General features: G+C 39.0%; 1 protein-coding gene and 1 long non-coding RNA gene across 2 annotated transcripts in view; one reads left to right on the top strand and one right to left on the bottom strand.

Annotated features, from left to right (window-relative positions):
• The window catches only part of LOC114658104 (uncharacterized), a 44,976-nt gene extending 41,474 nt beyond the window's left edge, over positions 1-3,502 (bottom strand). Inside the window, exon 1 of the long non-coding RNA XR_003717312.2 lies at positions 3,376-3,502. This is a non-coding gene — a long non-coding RNA (uncharacterized LOC114658104). The remainder of the gene's footprint in view (positions 1-3,375) is intronic.
• The window catches only part of cdh13 (cadherin 13, H-cadherin (heart)), a 1,360,987-nt gene that overhangs the window by 622,324 nt on the left and 717,463 nt on the right, over positions 1-21,200 (top strand). The window lies entirely within an intron of this gene.

Genomic DNA, 21,200 nt, shown 5'->3' with positions numbered 1-21,200 from the left:
TCCACAGGGTGGAAGGGGGCATGACACTACCTAACATTCAGTTTTATTACTGTGTGGCTAATACACACAATATAAGGACCAGAAAGTCAACACCAACTGATGAACATACACAAGCCTGGTCTCGAATATATAAATAAAATCTTGCTGTTCTATGTTTGCCCTGCTGTGTATCCTAGTAAATAAAAAGTATCAATGTATTCTTAAACCAATTGTCCTTCACTTATTCAGAATATGGAACCATATTCATAAGACAGAGAAGCTCTCGCCTGCTTCACCTTTACATGATCATCACCTTTCTCTAGCCTCTCAAACCTATACAGTATTTAATGTTTGTAAAATGTATAGGATGAAAACACTTAGAGATTTGTACAGAGGTCATGTCTTTTCATCCTATGAAAAGTTACACTTCATTTAACTTTCTATCAACACACTTTTTCCACTACTTTCAAATCAGTAACTTCAGTAAAAGGAACCTGCCCGATTTTCCTCATCTCCCACCCATTTCTATTCCAGAAGCAATACTGATCAGTCTTGGACAGTATCTTAACAATATATAAAAACATTTTAAAGTCTCTTCCCTTCAAAGGTCTCAGGGAGCGATGGGGAAAGGATCTTTCATTCCACATCGCTTGAAGAAGATGTGGAAAGCTGCCATACATAGAATCCAGATCCATATGTGCAAAACATTTAATCATCCAACTTAAAATCTTTTATCGAGCATATTTATCTTGTTTAAAATTATACAAAATATATCCAGGACAGGGATTTGTTCCTGCCTTGTGCCCTGTGTTGGCTGGGATTGGCTCCAGCAGACCCCCATGACCCTGTGTTAGGATATAGCAGGTTGGACAATGACTGACTGACTGACTATATCCAGGACATGATTCAACATGTGAATGCTACATTTTAGCTCCAACCTCACCAGGCCACGTTTTTGCAGTTGTCTATACCACACTACTTAGCATGATGGTTTATCCTGCTCAGCTAGAAAAATCCCAGCCCCCCTGTTATAAGTCATTGGGTAACTGATATTCTATACTATGTGAAATTAGAAAAAAATATACTCTCACTTAGAGGATCAGTTCAAAACGTTAAAATATGGCAAGAAAGATCTAATTAATCAAATCTTAGAATAAGCATTTATATCCGGGAAAAGGACATTCTTTTCTTTTTTATTGTTATAGATTTGCTCTTATTTGTGGTTCTCCTCTCTTTCTCTTGGGCGAGGTTTGAATTATGGTTTGTTAAGTTTGACATGATTATATGTAATGTTGTTTTCTTCAAATAATGCCAAAAAAATTCTAAAAAAAAAATAAAAATCTGTTTCCTCAAAATACATTTTTGTGAAACCAAACACTCACTCTGACACATTTTTTTTAATAGCTCATTTTTTATTTGGGGAGTCGTGCCAAGATTGAAGATTTATTGTAATAATACATTACTTTCTTGAATATAAATCACTCATGAGAAGTAACTTAAGTTAGATTAAGCATATGGGGCCTCGGCAAATGCAGCCTGCAATTTGATTTATCATTCACCTGTAAGTGCTATTCAGGTATAGATCTGATTATCTAATTTATTGCGGTGTCTTCTATCTTTGGCATACAATTATTTACATTCCCTTACCTGCAAATGCTCGCATTTAAAATAGAAACTGTCTTATAGCACTATGCCTGTAGATCAAAAGAGATAAAATATACAGGAGGTGCACGTCACTCTTTCATGCTATGATCACAAGAGTCCATGTACATTAACTATAGCTTCCTTTATATCCAATGAAAGGCATAATAATATTAATGCATTTCTTCACATTTTTGAAAATATAATTATGAAAAATGGTAGAAAAGCTGAATTTAAAAAGGGTACTGTAGGCTATATTTAGTCTCAAGGAGAAAAAAAGGCAGAGTAAGTTTTTAGTAGGTGACAAAGCTTATACTCACATCATCATGACATCAAGAAAATATGCTATTAATGAAAAGCAGATGTTTCATTTTTTAAATGGAATTTTTCATTTATTTCATTTTTAGCATGGAATTAGAGGAGGAGGAGGATCATACAGTAAAAGGTCTTGGATGTCCAGGACAAGTGACTGGTACCACCCATATACCCTATACTTCATATTGCTAATTTTTATTTTTCTACATGCACATGCATTATTTTTTTCAGATGATGATTTTCTCTGCAAATAATGTAATCAAATGCAATTGTAAAGGATGTAATCAAGATTCAATTTTTCTTGATATAAATTATTGCAAAATCTTTAATTTCGCTGAAATTAAGGGAAGAAGCAACTTGATTTTCAGTGGAAAGGATAGCAGAATGTAAAATCCATTCTGTTTTTTTTTTTTTTTGAAAAACTTTTCTAAAATTATCACTCCTATCACTTACAAGGAGTAGTATTCTGATAATAACAGAAACCAAAAAAACTTTTGACTCTTTTGCAGCATTTATAAAGTATTTACATAATAGTAAATTCTTAGAATTCTCACACAACTTTTGATTTTTTAATGTTACACTCAAAAGTCATTGAATTGCAATTCAAATGTCTAGAATTAGAATAAGTGTGAACAGAATCATATTTTCCACTCACCACTTTCAAAACCAGGTAATCAGTAGTGAACAAAAATGAGAATTTGTTTTAATGTGCAGTCTTATAACGTATGTGGAACAAAGTTATGTTGCTCTGCTTGAATCGGACCATGGAAAGGCTATGATGTGGACTGTGGAATACAGAATTTGGTACAGTGCATGTTGGTTCAATGGTTAGTGCTGCTATGTGAATGCCATGGCTAGTTGCTGTCTGCATGCAACCTTGCATATTTTCCTGTCTCTCCAGGGGCTTTTCCTGTGGGCACTCCAGTTTTTTACCATACCACCAGAGACGTGGTAGTAACTAGTATGTTAACTGTTGATTCATATTTGGCCCTGTATACAGTTGGTTTGTATGTAGAAGTGGACAATGTGATGGAACAGTGTCCTTGCACAGTGACCCTGAATTGATAAAGCAGATTTACCAATATTATGTTCGTAGTGAGAAGTCAAGCAAAATGACACCTTTTATTGGCTAACTACAAAGATTACAATATGCAAGCTTTCGAGGCAACTCAGGCCCCTTCTTCAGGCACAACACCCTAATACAGGGGGTCCTCGGGTTATGACACAGTTCCATTCCTACAACAGTGATGTAACCCGAGTTTTGGTGTAAGTCGAAACACACTCTAGCCTAAGTCAGTTACCTATCTTAACACATTTGCAAAATCATAATCTAGAACATAAAAACACAACTAAGCCACAGGAAAAGGACATACTGTAAATATACTGTACAGTACGCTGTACTGTAGTAACAGAAAAAAAGAGTGTAAAAAAAATCCTTACCTTTATTCTTTCTCACATCTCAATTTTTTTTAAAATTTTTATGGGAGTGAGCACTGTAAAATCGAAACGTTGTATGTCGAGACGTTGTAACCCGAGGACTCCCTGTACTACCAATATTATGTTAAATTTTGGTTGCACAACAAGTGCTTAATCTGCAATGTCATGCTAGCAAAGCAGAAAACATTGTCTCAGATAGTCTTTCCTGAACAGAAATGACTTTCCCTGTCCAGTTAATTGTTTAAAAAAAAAATGTAAGGCTGTTCCTTCTGGGTCATTTACACATTCTTTTATTTATATGAGTAGAAGCACTCGCTGCTAATTTGGAGTCACCAAGCATCTTAACATTTTTTTTAAGATATTGTTCATTTTGGTGTTCTTAAGACTATTTTAATTATAATGTATATCAGTGCAAATGAAATTAGAAATAGGTTCAGCTAAGGTATGCCCAATTGGCAATGGGGAGGACTGGAAAACAGCAGCAGTTTATAAGATCTCTGATAAAAGACAACTAACGAGCACATAGTTCTTCAGAAAATGAAAAGTCTGTCAAGTTTATTAAACTGGCCACTCATCGCCAAGATTCTACAAGTCAGGCAGTGTATTTTATAAAATATTGATGGATAAGAACATCATGTAAATATACAATATACATGTATGTGCTTATATTTTTATGTACATATGGCACGTTGTTTTTTTTATTAAACTTTAATATATTTTTATGTAAAGCACTTTCACTCATAAACGCAGTGTGCTATGCGCAATAAATAAATAAATAAAATTAAATAAAACCCCTTAAAATTCAAGTGTGTTAAGCTTGTATTTATATATATATATATATATATATATATATATATATATAAACTGCGGTGGGTTGGCACCCTGCCCAGGATTGGTTCCTGCCTTGTGCCCTGTGTTGGCTGGGATTGGCTCCAGCAGACCCCCGTGACCCTGTGTTCGGATTCAGCGGGTTGGAAAATGGATGGATGGATGGATATATATATAAAATATTAAATGTGTGTAGGCATATATGTTGTGACAGGTGGTCACAACCATTACCCGGCCTTGATACCAGCTGGATGGAAGGAACAGGGCAGAGGGGATCCAAAGGGCACTACCTTCCCTGGGATGCTAGAGAGCTGCTCTCCTAGGTGGATGTGGCACCTGCAGGGCATGCTGGGAGTTGGAGTTTGTCACAACCCTACTGTGTTCTGTGGGTGCTGCCAGGGGGAGCTGTAAAACCCTACTTTGGGTTTCCATCACACCTGGGAGAAGTTCCAGTTAATCCCAATGAGCCACCTGGAGCACTCCCAGGTGTAACATAAAAGAAGCTGCCTTACTCCATTCAGAGCGCTAGATTTGGGAGGAAGAGAGACAAAGCTTGCTGGAGCAGGAGGAGGAGGAGGAGAAGGAGGACTGGTAGTGAAGAAGAGAAAGATTGATCTGTAGACTGTGCTGCTGAGTGGTTTGTACTGTACTATTGTGGTGAGCAAGGAAGAATATATATATATATATATATATATATATATATATATATATATATATATATATATATATTGTGATAGTTTGAGGTCTCCGTGACCCCTTGAACCCTCAGACTCGACTCCAGACACCAGGTAAAAGTCCAATAATTATATTTATTTGGACAATACAGTGCACAAAGCACCCTCCTCTCCACAATACTCAATAATAAATCAATAAACAAACAACAATCAATAATCAATCCTCCACACTCCCAGACACTTTGCCACCCTTCCTCCCAGCTCAGCTCAACGTCTGGGATTTCCCATCGTCCTTTTATACACCCTGACCCGGAAGTGTTTCCCATCCTACAGTCCATGTGATTTCTTATCACTTCCGGGTCAGATAAAAAGTCCTTTTCTTCAACCCGGAACTTGCCTACGACAAACTTCCGGGTTATAGGGCACAAACTCCTCTCTGGGCCTCCCTGCAGCGTCTTCTGTTGGCCCCTGTGATATCCAGCAGGGCTGTAAAGGAAAACTCCATCGTCCATGATTCCCTGCTGGTATTCGGGGCACTTCCATGCAGCAGGGACAGCTCCATCTGGCGGTATATATAAATTAAATTTAATTGACTTGATACTTGAGTATATTCCAGACTTCTCATATCACCCAGACACTGGATTGCCTCCTACATATTGATCCTATCAGCAGAAATGAAAGACTTATTGGAAACATAAAGGTCAGAAACCTTGTTGGTCTTCCTGGAATTTCTGATTAAGATTTGTTCAGGTTTACATTCATCATCTTTGTGATTTGATGCCTATTAGTAAGATTGTTCTTGTATCCTGATGTCAAGGGCTCAGACATTCAAGGCCCTAATGTGACAAGGTGAAGTAGATAAAAGTTTTAATGAACCTACTGGCTCAAAAGTCTTATAGATCTCTTGTAAAGAGAATTAAACCTACAAATTTTTCATCTGTTTCAATATCAAATTGTGCTTGTTTAATTACACAGCCATTTGAATTAGTGGTGTACATGTCCATTCAAGCCTTGATTAAAGGACATTTTATTGAATAACATTTTTTAAACTATTATTATTTTTAATGCTAATGCATACAGAAGTATTCATCTATTGTGTTCCCTGCTGTTGTAGGCTCCCAGTTTATCAGTTTAGAGAATGTGAATGTGTTTGAGTTTCTAAAGAAGTCTCTATACAATAAATAAAGCAAAATTGGAATGTTTGCTTTATTGCTTTTAGATGCTAAAATGTAAAGTTTATATTGCTATGGAGTTTATTTCTGCCTTAAATTGCTGCAGTTAAATTGCTGCTGCACTGTACTATAAGCTATAGTAGTGACACAGAATATCATTTGTCTGGTCTGTAACTGACCATACCAATCAATCAATCAATCAAGATACTTTTTTTAACAGTATGGTATGATACCAGAATGCTGGTGCTGGGTAGTTTTTCTTATCCTTCTATAAATATTTCATCATGCAGTTTAACAGAATTAACATTAATTATTGTTCTATAGATTTAAAAAAATACTTTGACTAAATACAGAATTGGCTCTCGCACAAACAAGTCTAGTTTAGATGATTAGCACACTTGTAATAAATCACCTGACCAAGAATGCTTCTGAGCAAAAATACTACAAGAGATGGATACTCAGTGTGATTATGAAAAACCAGAACTAAAACAAGGACCTGTCTTATCTTCCAAATATGTTTTTTTTTTTTTTGACTCAGGCGCCGCCGAGAGTGGCAGCCTTTTCAGCAGCTACGTGTATGACTTTATTTTTCTACCTTTTATTTTTCTCTTTGTTATTTTTTATTGATCACTCCTATTACTTTCTTTTATGTGGATTTGTTCCCTGGACACTTTTACTATTACAATGTGGACATGGATTTTTACACTCCGAGACTCGTCTATTCAAGTAGTCAACTTCAAGCGCTGAGAACAAATGCTAGTGTCGGTGTGGTTCCCTATTTACCCGACGAGGTAAGAAGGCGATATTGTGGCAGCAGAGCCGGCACTAAGCTAAAAATGAAGCGGCTTGCGAGAAAGTGGTCATTTAAGCCTTCTGTGCCTTCTGTGATCCTGGGAAATGTGAACTCACTACCAAATAAGATCAACGAACTGGCTGTGCTGGTGAAAAATGTCAGAACCTACAGAGAACGCAGTTTGTTGTGCTTTTGCGAAACGTGGCTAACTACCACCATCCCAGATGCTAACGTGGAGCTACCCGAGTTTAACACAGTTAGAGTGGACAGAGACGCAAATACCTGCGGGAAGCAGAAAGGAGGAGGACTCGCACTGGATCTAGGGAACAAGTAGTGGGCTTCATTTTAGAAATTAAACTTAAGACTTCCTGCTCAGTTACAGGATTAAAATTACTAAAGTGCTGAGTGCAATGTGAGAGAGGGTCTGCTAAGCTAGTATTTGGTTTGTACTGTGATGCAGAGATCTGGGATCTTATATTTTTAATTTTCTCATTGAAGAAGTTCATAAAGTCTGTACTACTAATATCTGTTGGTATTTTGCACTGTTGATCTGAATTTCCATTTGTTAATTTAGCCACTGTTCTAAACAGTACCCGAGGATTTTTATTATTGCTATCTATTAATGTAGAATAATATTCTGACCAAGCTTTAAAGAGGGCTGTTTTATATTTATTAACACTCTCTGTCCATGCAATTTGAAAGACATGTAGCTTTGTTGTTCTCCATCTGCGCTCCAGTTTTCGACACTCTAATTTAAGAGCTCGAGTGTTTTCATTAAACCAGGGAGAGTTTCTATGTGCTTTGATCACTTTTTTTTTAAGGGGAGCCACTGTGTCCAAAGCATCTCTCAAGGTCACATTATAATGTGATGTTAGCTGATCTAAATTGTTTTCCACAATTACACTCGACTTACTCAAAGTATCTATAAACATCGCTCAACCATCTGGCCACGGACCATATGCTTTCAGAATCCACGGTCAAATTTATCACCAGGTCTCACCTTTATATACCAATCCTGACACATCACCATGATACGGTCAGTTATATATCTTCGATTCTGCTGAGGCTATCACTCAACGTTTACAAAAGGAATGTAACAGCGCTTGCAGTGACATTTTGTTGCTGCAACTAGACAAAATGATGACAGGTTAATCCCTTCACTAAGTCTTACATGCAAATGCATGACATTATCACTCACATTAACCCTGTTGCTGCTGTACGAATGGTATTCATGGAAAAATCCAACTCTGGATATGACAAGGTATAACGCCCCATCCTGTCAAACTGATGTTGCTGCTATCTTTGTAGGTGAAGACGGGGAACCTCCTGCACAATGCGACATTTGCATATACCCAAGGGGAGATGCTTGCAAGCGTATCTCTGTACTCAATATGAACTGTGACCCTGTGGTTTATCCACTGCTATTCCCTTACGGAGATCCAGGCTGGCACATACAATTGACCCATGTTGAGGAAAAGCGAACCGCGAAAAGAACACGAGTCACGCAGCTCCAATTTTATGCTTACAGGCATGCCATGAGATCTTCATTTAGAGTCTTGCATTCCAGTGGCAAACTCTTCCAGCAATACGTTGTCGACGCATATGTCAGAACAGAAGGCGCGCTTTCACATTACCTACGGTCCCATCAACAAGATTTGCGTGTAGAGCAATACAGTGGTCTGCTGGATGCTGTCGCTGCGAAAGCACAACACCATAACCTCCGCCCTGGACAATTGATCATTCTTCCCTCTACCTCTCAAGGCAGTCCAAGGTACATGCAACAGAACTACCAAGACATGATGGCAATTGTCTGCAAATGTGGAAAGCCTGACTTATTCCTAACCTTCACCTGCAATCCTGCTTGGCCAGAAATCTCTAACGCCATTTCCCATCATGAGCAAACAGAACACAGACCTACATCGTTGCTCGCGTCTTTCATATCAAACTGCGAGATTTCCTAACAGATATTCTGGAGAAGAATATTTTCGGCAATGTTCTCGCTTACATCTTCGTCATTGAATTCCAAAAACGAGGATTGCCTCATTGCCATATGTTACTTACACTTGACTTACAATCCAAAATAAGGACCAAGGATGATATAGACAAATTTGTCTGCCCTGAGCTTCCAAATCCCGAAATACACCCTCGACTTTTCCAAATTGTCACTAAATGCATGGTACATGGTCCATGTGGAACGCTGAACGCCAACTCACCTTACATGAAAGACGGCACGTGTACCAAAAATTTCCCAAAGGACTTCAATGCCAAGACTCAATAAAACACACAAGGATACCCCATATACCGCCGAAGACAGGGGAGAACTGCCATTGTTGGCAAATACGATATTGACAACTGTTGGATAGTTCCTTACAATCCCTGGCTTTCTCAGAAATTCAATGCTCATATTAACGTTGAAGTTTGCGCGTCCATTCAATGTATCTACTGTATATAAGTATGTCTACAAAGGACACGACGCTGCATCCATTGCACTTCACAGGGAGCCAGCCGATGGTGTTTTCCAACATGACGAAATACAGACTTTCCTTGACGGTAGGTATGTTAGTGCTCCTGAGGCTATGTGGCGTTTGAACGAGTACAGTCTTTCAGGAAAATCTCACGTTATTACACGATTACCAGTTCATTTGCCAGAACAACAAGTCATCTTCTTTCATGAGGGTTACGAGGAACAAGCACTACAAAGACAAGCCAACAAAAACACTATGCTCTTAGCATGGTATGAACTCAACAAGACAGATCCCGAAACCATGGAGTTACATTACACTGATGTTCCCCAACATTACACATTCCAAAAGTCCTCTGGAAAATGAGAATCAGAGGAGGCACAAAAGTGATCAGTAGAATGCCTGTTGTTGCCATTAACAACACCGAACGTTATTACCTCAGACTTCTCCTTACCCATTCCGTAGGCGTCACAAGTTTCCACCATCTACGAACGGTCAACGGCGTCGAATGTGACACTTTCAAAGAAGCTTGTCAACAATTAGGTCTTCTTAAAGATGAAAAGATATGGCATGATACTCTAACAGAGGCATCCCAGATACGAATGCCACCATTCTTGTAAGAACTTTTTGTTTTCATCTGTGTCTTCGGCGAACCCCACAACGTTCTACCCCTTTGGGACACGCATAAACTCTCCCTTTCTGAGGACTTTCTCACAAAATATTCCACACGCACCGCGTGCATGTATGCTCTCGCAGAAATTAATGACATGCTGCAACCACATGGCCTCAACCTGCACAAATTACAGCTACCACCCACTGACATTCCTCCACTGTGTCATTCATCTCCCACCTTCGACGCTCAGGCTGAACACTCACATGCTATGGAACACTACGACAAACTCAACACAGAACAGAAACACGCTGTTGACACTGTTTTACACGCTGCATACAGCGATTCCCATCCCCGACAAACATGCTTCTTCTTAGATGGTCCTACAGGAACAGGGAAAACCTTTGTCTACAAAACCCTAACTCATACCATCAGAGCTAGGGGAGACATTTCAACAACCGTAGCATCTACAGGAATAGCTGAAACATTGTTACCGGGTGGACAAACTGCACATTCCGTTTTTAAAATACCGTTGAGGCTGAATACTACTTCCACATGCAACATCAAACCTACCTTGCCACATGCTCAACATCTTCTGCAATCCAAATTGATAATATGGGACGAGGCGCCAATAACACATGCATACACATTCCAGGCAGTTGACAGGTTATTACATGACCTCACAGGTGACACGCAGCCATTTGGAGGCAAAACAATACTATTGGGTGGAGATTTCCGACAAATTCTCCCCGTCATTATGTGTGGCTCCCGAGCACTTACTGTTGCCAGTTGCATTAACAAGCAACCTTTGTGGCATCACATACATGTTCTTACACTGACGACAAATATGAGAGCTCTTCCTGAAGAACAACATTTCGCAAAATAGCTCCTCGATGTTGGAGATGGGAAAAACAGAACACCTGTGACATTGCCTTCACATTGTTTTCCTTTTATTTCTGATCCCGTTCAACAACTATATGGTGATATCGACTTCTCAACTGTCACTCTGGAACAACTCTGCATGCGAGCTATATTAAGCATCACCAACAAAAAACTCGCTACACCTTAATGAACAACTGCTGGAACTTATCCCTACCGACGAAGTGACTTTCACCATCGTTGACTCCATCGTCACAGACGATCCTGCAGATCAACTTTCATTCCCTGAAGAATTTCTTAATAGTCTTATTCCAACTGGCATGCCTCCGCATAAACTCAAAATTAAAATTGGTTCAGTCATCATGCTTCTCAGAAACCTCCTGCCAGCAAAAGGTCTCTGTAATGGCACTAGACTTTCTGTTACTAGCATTCACCACAATGTACTGGAGTGTAAGACTATCGCAGCTGCTACCTCACAAACTGTCCTTATTCCCTGGATATCCCTGACCCCATCAGATTCAAATTTGCCTTTTAGTTTTACACGCAGACAATTTCCTGTTAGATTGGCCTTTGCAATTAATAAGGCACAGGGCCAAACTTTCCAAAAGATATGCCTGTATCTGCTAAAACCAGTTTTCAGTCACGGACAACTGTATGTTGCTCTCTCCAGAGTTCCATCTTTTCATTCACTCAGTTGTATCCTCAAACCCACCCCATTTGGACAACTGTCTTTCAGGAATGTTCGCCCATCAATAAATAATTATGCGGCGTATGCTACGCCGCGGGTTGGCTAGTTTGAAATAAACATTTTATATCAAACCCTGGAAGGGCAACGTATCACCCCTGCCAGAAAATAACTACATCTGTCTTAAATATACTAAACAATACCACTGGCTTCTATGTGTTAAAGACCACCTGGCAACATCAAACCAGACAAAAATTGTTCCAGGTAAAAAATAAATAATATTCTGATGTCATTTTACAAATTGTTCTGTGTATGTATATCCTTCATATATCTATATATATATATCTACAGTTGGTACATCTTATCTGCGGGTTCTGTACCCACGGATTCAACCAACCACAGATCGAAAATGTTTGGGGGGGAAAAAAATTTCCAGTCGTCTTTTTTACATGATTTTATTTCTGATCTTACTTGACAATTCTTTTTAGTTTTAATTCTTTATAATGTATATTTTATTTTAGGTGTTATTGCACAATGTCACCATTTTATTTTTATATATTTTAGATTTAATAATGATAAAATATGGTCAAAAAGTCAATGTTAAGTTTTGTGTCACAAAGAGACAGAACAGCAGACTTTTTTGGTTTGGCTGTAATATTTGGTTAATGTTAATAGAAGCCTAGAACTGGTATGTTCAAGTTGTCCTTCTGGAGGGCCACTTAAAACATACATCAACATGGTTTGGGCAACAACAAAAACAGATACCAGTTTTGATACAACAGGACATTAAATGTGCTCATTTTAAAATAATTTTTGCTATTATTTAAACAATTACTATTGTTGGTATTATTATCATTTAATATTATTTAAAATATTCCCCTGGGATGGACTGGCACCCTGTCCGGAGGGTTGTTCCTGTCTTGTGCTCTGTGCTTTCTGGGATCGGCTCCAGCCTCACACAAAACTGCTCAAGGTTAAGTGGGTTTGGAAAATGATATAATGGCATTTAAAATTATTTTTAATTAAATTTTTAAGGTAAACATATGTATTTTTGCAGCACTATTCTCCTCACTATGAATATAATGTATATATGCACATTTTGTATTTATGTATTTGTCTATTATACTAATCTCATCAATAAATTAAAATCAAAATAGTGTACTGTAATTCACCTCAATCAAATCAAATTAAACCATAACAGGGAATTCAAAACAAATTGCTTTGTGAAGCAATGTGAAAAAATTGACAGTTGTCTGGTCTTCTCTGTAACTCCCCTGGAACTTACAGGCGATAACATGAAATAAAGTTAAAAATAATACACGTGTTTGCAGTTAAAACAAATGAACACTAAACATACATGTATAAATAAGAACAGGACTAATGAACAAACTGGTCTTTGCAATCTGCTGTCAACTTGAAAAAAGGAGTTTACGATGTCAACGCACCAGGCATGCACCTCATAAGATGAACATCTGTGAGGCAGCTTTGGTGGGTGTTCTTAATCAGGTTTACTCTAGAAAAACTCAACTCACACAAGTATGTCGACCTGAAGATCGTCAACACAAAAAGGGCGCAAGTTTGCGGTTGTTGTCCTATCGGTATTTGTTGTGAGCCCAAAATGTGTCAGTACCACATACAGTAGATAGACAACTAACTGATGAGGGGTCTCATGAATTGACCAAATGCCTTGGATGTTTTTAGTTTTTTTTGGTTGAATAAAATGTTAGTCAGCACTGAGCAAAGAAGTGCTTCAGGACATCTCCCCTGCTCTGCCAACGATTATCATTATGTTTCAAGAGATCCCCATATTGTGCACCTTGCTCCTTTAGCATCAGTTTGAAAATGCAGAGCTGAAGGCTGGATGTTGATCGAATATAATTTACATTTACATTGCATTTGTCAGACTTCCTGACAGTTTTGCACATAAAACAGTCTGGTGAAGGATGCAATGCAATACATTTATTGCAGCAATCAGATCAGATGCAAAACCCTTCACCTTCCAATCATAGAAGACCCTCCATCTATTACAGAAAGGTTAGCTTTACTTAAATTCAAGTCATTTTTTTTCAAAAATTTCTTTAAATGCTAAAAAAAATGTCTTCACGTGCACAGTTATTCTCATTTAATATGTCAGACAAATACTGATACCTGGGCCTTCGCTTTTCTATCATTTAATTTGCCAGTTACTAGAGTGAAGTGATCAGTAGATCTAAGTTCAGTAATCAGTTTAGAAATGATTTAATAACAGATTACCTCAATCTATCTCACTACTGTGAAAATCAAAAGCAGAACTTACTTAACATGGTAACAATGTGATCTTTGTTTTTGTCATCTGGGAAAAAAAAAAGGTCTTCCACTATTACCAGGGTACAGTCTTTAACTAGCTCCGCATCCAATAATGGTTATGTTCTAAATGGCTGAGATGCTACAGTGGCCTTCTGGGCATCCATTGCAGCACTGGTGAAAATTGCCGTAGACAAGGTATAACCTGTTTTTAAATACTCATTTCTTTTAATTTCTGGCAGAACTGCCATTTGGAAAGGCAATGTTAAAGAACTAAAGTACTAAAATGGGATTTAATTTTACCAGCCTTAAGTACAGTCGCAGTCATTCCACAAATTAAACAGAGATTAGGCATTTGCGTGTATTGGTAAAATAAAGGCATAGTCATTCATCCAGTTTGAATTAAGATATCTGTTTTTATCAAGATTTCTATGTTTAACATTTATTTTGGGAAAGCACACGTGCTGAACAGTATACTTGCCAAGTGAATGCAATAGATATGCATGTCTTTATTTATTTATTTTTTTAACCTCCATTTGTATGTAACCAATAGACGGTGATGGTGTTTCTTCTTGGTATTGATAACTAAGTAGAATTGAAAATGAGTTCTGTTGAAATTTGACAGTGTTATGTGCTTTTAATTTTAACATGTGGAAAGACACCACTTGAGTATCTCTGGCCTAGAGGGTAAACCCTTTTATAAACAAGCAATAACAAAACCAGATGCCAAATATAAGCAATTTTGTATAAATTTAACTGGAAAATATTGAACAACAAATGGCAGCAATAGCCTAATTTTTAAAATGTAAAAGAGAGGAATACTATTTTCTTCATTACATAATTCACTTTTCTGCACCACAACTTTTACTCTTGCAGAACATTTAAAGTAGAGAAAATTACCACTTTTTCTGAACCATGGCATGTCGCACAGATGAACAAACTATTCTTCTTTGTGTTTTTTTTTTTTTTTTTTTTTGAGTTCAACTGAGTTTGTTCCACAAGCTACTGTCCTATGCAAAAATGATATTGATGTTTGCTTTCTTGCACTATGTAGGCATATGCACTCTGATTGTTGGCACTTATTAACCTTTCTTTTTCTTTGCCCAGAAACAGGTATAATTTGTGATGACTCTATAGGTGAATTTTAAAGTTTCCATGGTGTTTAACTCTTAATGCCAACAGCACAAAACATTTGCTGCTCCAAGGCAGTGTCCTTACAATCGACACTTTCATTGTTGTATTAAAATAACTCCCATACTGGGGTTTATCATTTGTATCAGTCATGCTGATTTCTGATACCATCTCAATTGCTAGTGCAACCTCAGTCAGAGAAAGTTTATAAACACAATTCTGCCACCTACAGGCCTGAAAAGTTATTAAAATTTTGAAAGTAGATTCTACTGTGTTCTGACAGATATGATCAGTAAAACCATGAAGCTGATTGAAGGGATAGGGGGCTCCTGTACAGTGTCCATTTTAGGACATCCTCCTCCCTCCGAAAAAACTCCATCCTTCCTACTCCCTTCGACAAAATATTCCTCCTCCCTGCGAGGAATCCCCAGTCACCCCTCCTCCCTCCTCTCTCCTCTCTCCTCCCTCCTCCCTCCTCCATCCGCTCTCAGTTCTCCGCTGTCCGTTTTCCGCCATCCACCCTCCTATCTCCGTCATCCGCCTTCAGCTCTCCATCAAACCCCACACTCCCCCCGCCCCCTCATCGACATTTTCGTTAATGAAGTGACGTAATACTTCAGCTCCACCTTCTTCACAAGTTCATTAACCATGCCGCCCGCATACAAACTTAAAAGGTTTAAATAAAACAGAAATATATACCTTTATTTTTAACTTCCTTAAGTTGTGGAGGGTGTATCCTGTAGCAAAGCCCTAACTTTTTTCACGAAAGCCCCTTTCAGTCAATAAGCCTTAAAAACAGGTGTAAAGATATTGACAACAAGCAACGCAAACCCACCAAGACATGGAATCGTTTAAATCAGGCGCTGTGCTACCTTATTCCAGATCGGTCCTAAGGCGTTCGTATTTTTCAAAGCAGTTCTGGTTTCCATCTGCATCTGTAGCTGAGTTGAAAAACACCATCCCATACTATTAGTTAACGATTAACACATTTCTATATGTATTGTAAGCATACAATACAACTGATAATATGTTGCGCTTATTTATCTGGTGTACCGACATTTTTGCGTGGTTTGTGCCCTTCAGAATGAAAAAAGTTTGCATTTACCTTTTTAATAAAAGGCGAGCTTTTAAGCCTGAAAAATCACACCGTAAATGCACACGTTTAATTGCACATGTGTTAATATGTATGCTTAAACAATATTAAAAGACACTCAACAATTAACGTCATTTACTTTCGTTCCCACGTTTGAGTCGTGCTGTAAATTCTTACTGTGAAATATAATTGACAAATAATTTGGTTAATGAACTGTTGAAGAAGGTGGAGCTGAAGTATTACGTCACTTCAATAACGAAAATGTCGATGAGGGGGCGGGGGGAGTGTGGGTTTGATGGAGAGCTGAAGGCGGATGACGGAGATAGGAGGGTGGATGGCGGAAAACGGACATCGGAGAACTGAGAGCGGATGGAGGAGGGAGGAGAGAGGAGGGAGGAGGGAGGAGGGGTGACTGGAGATTCCTCGCAGGGAGGAGGAATATTTTATCGAAGGTAGTAGGAAGGATGGAGTTTTTTCGGAGGGAGGAGGATGTCCTAAAATGGACACTGTACCTGACCTTTAATCACTGTTCAGGCCCCACCCAGCTGACCTGAGGGAACCACTGAAAAAGAGGTATGTAGTCCCAAAGCTTAGGAATGGCTGAGTCTTGAATAGGCACTACACAAGAACAGCAAACAATCCACGATCATGGAGTGGAAATTGACAAGAGGTGAGTGAACAGTCATAAAAAGACAGAAACAGCACAACTGAGATTATGAGCAATATTTATATCAGTCCAGCCCTTTTCTAACCCTGTTCAACCTGAGCCTATAAAGTGAGCATCTGATGCAAGGCTGGAACTATCTCTGGACAGCCTATCACAGCAATATATATACTGTCTATAATGTATACATTATCAGTATATATGTGAGTGTGTGTATAGGTATACTGTATGTATTTTATGTGTGTATGTGTATATATGTCAGAAACTTCCCACAGAGTCATAGCAAGGTTTGGGGCAGCCACCCGTATATTTGGTATCCTGGCTGCAAAGTCGCAAAATGTTATACGGCACTGATGTGCACAAAACAGAGTCCAAAACAGAACTGAGGGAATAAAGAAAAGATGGAAACTTTTAAAGGAGAAGGCAGGAAGTGAAGTCAGAGGGGTCGGGCTCATAAGGGTCTTCAGCCATAGGCTCGAGCCCGGACGTGATATCACAGGGGCCGGAGCCAACAAGGTCTCCCTCCTAGGCTCGGACCCAGAAGTGACGTCAACAGGGCCAGGTGGAATCTCCCGTGGATGGTCTGCAGGAAAGCGAGAAAAAGAATCCTGGTCTGATTCGGAATTGCCCTTACTGAAGCCCTTTAGCTGCCTCCCATGTGCACGTGTGTGACAATATTTACTATATATACAGTATGTGATGTATATAATATACACATACACTACTCAAAAAGACTAAAAATTAAAGGAGCACTTAAATCACACATTGGATCTCAAATGAAATATTCAAGTGGAAAATCTTTTCTGAGTAATATTGTGTAATTCATTGAGAACAAAATGATGTAACAGTAAATGGAAACCGAAAGCACCAACCCACTGCGGGCTGGATTCAACATCACACTGCAAATCAAAGTTAAAAATTGAAATCACAGACTGAATTTCATCATGGCAACTCATAATGTGACTCAGTAGTGTATGCCCCCCTTGTGCCTGTATGGACTCCCGACAATGTCCGGGCATGCTCCTGATGAGACAGTAGATGGTGTCCTGAGAGATCTCCTCCCAGACCTGGATCAGGGCATCAATAAGTTCCGGGACAGGTTTGTTGTGCTACTTGGCAGTGCCAGATACACCAATACACAATGTCCCAGAGGTTTCCAATTAGACTCAGGTCTGGGGAACATGCAGGACAATAAATGGCATCAACGCCTTCCTCAGCCAGGAACTGAGAATTTAATCCTGGTACAACAGTCAGGGTACTGTTGCCTAGTATGTGAAGATCACGGACTATCCAAGGATATTCCTCCCCAGGCCATCACTGTCCCAATGCCAAAGCAGTCATGCTGGATGATATTGCAGGCTACATAATGTTCACCATGGCATCTCCAGACTCTTTTACATCTGTAACATGTGCTCAGTGTGAACTTGCTCTCATCTGTGAAGATAATGGGGCACCTCTGCCGAATGTCAATCAAGCTGCACAGTGTTTGGTTGTTAGCACAGGGCCCACTATAGGATGTCGGCTCTCATGCCAACCTCATGGAGTCTATTTCTGACAGTATGGTCAGAAACATGCATACCAATAGCTAGCTGGAGGTCAAAGGGCTCTGGCAGTTCTCCTTCTATTCCTTCTCACACAAAGGAGCACGTACCGGTCCTACTGCTGGGATGATGCCCTTCTATGGCCCTGTCCAACTCTCCTCATGTAGCAGCCTGTCTGCTGGTATCTTCTTCATGCTCTTAAGACTGTGCTGGGAGACACAGCAAACCTTCTTGTGAAAACACATATGGATGTGCCATCCTGGAAGAGCTGGACTACCTGTGCAACCTGAACTGCCTGCAGGTACATCCTCATGCTACCATTATTGTCAAGGACACTAGCTAAATGCAAGACTAGAGAATAATTAGTAAGAAAGGATAAGGAGAAAGCATTTGCCTGTGGCCAACACCTACAAAAACATTCCCTTTTCTAGGGTTGTCTTGCTGTTGCCTCTCCAGTGCACCTGTTGTCACTTTCATTTGTTACAAAGCAGGTGAAGTTCATTCACAATCACTTATGCTTCATACCTGGACAGATTGATATCCCTGAAGCTTAATTGACCTACTGTTAGACTGTGATGATTAAATGTTTCCTTTATTTTTTGAGCAGTGTGTTTATGTATACATAACATGTTTGTCACCTGATGGTTGATGCAGGGAACATTTAAAACTGGCCACTGACCTAGCCTTGTGGTCACTTTCTGTCTCCTCACTTGTACGGGAAGGCTGTCTGTTCTTTTGATCTGAGAAGGGAGCAAAAGCAGGATGACATCATTGTCACTGCTTGTGTGTGTGAGTGACAGCTTCCATTTGAATAAATGCTTTGAGAATGTGAAACCCGGACTTACCTTCTTGAAACAAGCTCTGAAAACAACAAAAATCAGTTTTGCTCAATTTTTTTTTATTATGAGTAATATTCATATGCTCACATGGCCCCATGCCACATGTAAAAAGTGAAGACATTTTTTGGTGAGAATCAAATGAACATACTGGAGTTGAATAGAAACTCTACTAATCTGAAACCAAATGATAATTTGTGGTCTATTTGTAAGCAATGACTTCTCGGAATGAACTGCACAACCAAGGTGGTGGTTTGGGCCCTAATTCAAGTTTGATACAGAGATCCCAAAATCCTCCAAGACTGTTCAATATTTGTGGATTCCATGCCAAATTACATCCAGATGCTCCTCAAGAGTCAAGGGGGTCATATCACGTGATGTGAGTATATGAATATTATTCTTAATAATCAAATTGATCAAACAAGTTGTCTGCCTGCCTGAAAAGGCAGCTCTGATGGAGGAGCACTGGATAGAAGAGTCCTTACATCACCAACACTGACTCAGCTGTGGAATGGCCAGTAGGATGGAGGCAGCTTGATGGCGAGGTCTGCAGGACTCCAAACAATTTGTATTATGTGATATCATCTACTCTTGCATTTTGCTCTGTATTTGTAATATTATTATTGTTCTATCGTATTGTATTGAGGATTGCATGTGTTCTGTGTATTGTATTGTATTTACCCCTCGTTTGACACATACTACTTGCCCAACCATACCAGGAAAGGGATTTCTCTTTGAATTGTCTTTCCCAATATTTCTTCCATTTTTTTCCCCAACAAGGGTTTTTTTTTTTTTTTTTTTTTATTGTCTTAGAGAGTCGAGAATTGGGGCTGTCAAAAGACAGGGCCTGTTCAAGCCCATTGCGGCACTATAATTGTATTATATTTTTGTTTTTTCCGGTTTTCTGTGGTGGCAGACTGTGCCACCACCATATGATCAAAACACCATACAGTCCCTACATTGATGAATTGAAGGCCAGATGTCCACATGACCATCATCATCTATTGCTTCCATGTGAAGCCTGAAAACCATGAGGACTAATTGAGATCATTTATGTTAGGTAGAATGCCCAATGGGTGTTGGGTGATCTCATGGCCTGGAACCCCTGCAGATTGTTTTTTTTTTTCCCCAGCCCTCTGGAGTTTTTTTTTTTTTTTTTTCTGTCCTCTCGGCCATCAAACCTTACATTTTTCTTTCTTACTTAGTATTTCCTAATCTTATTTTTGTTTTTCTTTTTTCTTTCTTCATCTAGTAAAGCACTTTTAGCTACATAATTTGTATGAAAACGTGCTATATGCATAAATGTTGTTGTTCTTGTTGTTTTCAAAGTTTGTTTCAATTAATTTGCACAAGGATGTATATGTGCTGTGGCCTCCAGGGGGCGCTCCAGCTCCCCATGCACGACACAGATGTGGACACAAGTTCAGCAAAACATACATCTTTCATTTGCAGGGGAAACACTTCCCAGGAAAGCATAGTTTACACAGCACAATAAACAAAGTCCACATCAGTTTCTTTCTCCTCTTCTGTCTTTCCTTCTGCTATTGAAGAGGGGAATATACTTCCAAACAGTATTCAGGCACCCAGTAATTTTCACACCATTCATTGTCAAACAGCCTTTTTGAAAACATTACTGATTAGTCAACAACAACATTCTGCTTGGGTATGTAGACTTCAGTAAATTTCTCTATCAGTGGGTCAAAGAACAGTTTTATTTTCAGAAAGGATTTCTCCACTGTGAAGTGACAGGTAAAATGTTGTCAACAAAATGCAAAGAAAGCTTGTATAATGTTTTACTTCTTGTGTTATGTATGTAATTATAGGTTTTGCTGACTTGCACATTTGGATTTCAGGTTTTTGAATTATGTCTTGATATACAAAAGGTGCAAAGGAAACCATCAACTTGTCATAACAGACATCAGACCACATGTGCATCCTGAAACGTGTCTTTAGAGTGTGCTACTGTATCAGATGCTGTGCACATATGTTGAGCTCAGTCACAATCACAGCTAACATGCCATAACTTATAACTAAACTGAAATTCTGTAAGGGGTCATCTGTATCTGATGCATCTTGAGCCCCTGATATTTAGTGTACGACAGCTTTGAATGTTACCCAGAAACTTTAGGATATTACACACATTCAGAAGCTGCATCATAATTTACTTGTTGAGCAAA

Source organism: Erpetoichthys calabaricus, chromosome 9, assembly GCF_900747795.2.
Source record: "Erpetoichthys calabaricus chromosome 9, fErpCal1.3, whole genome shotgun sequence".
NCBI classification, from domain to species: Eukaryota; Metazoa; Chordata; class Cladistia; order Polypteriformes; family Polypteridae; genus Erpetoichthys; species Erpetoichthys calabaricus.
This window is presented reverse-complemented; position numbering and strand designations above follow the sequence as displayed.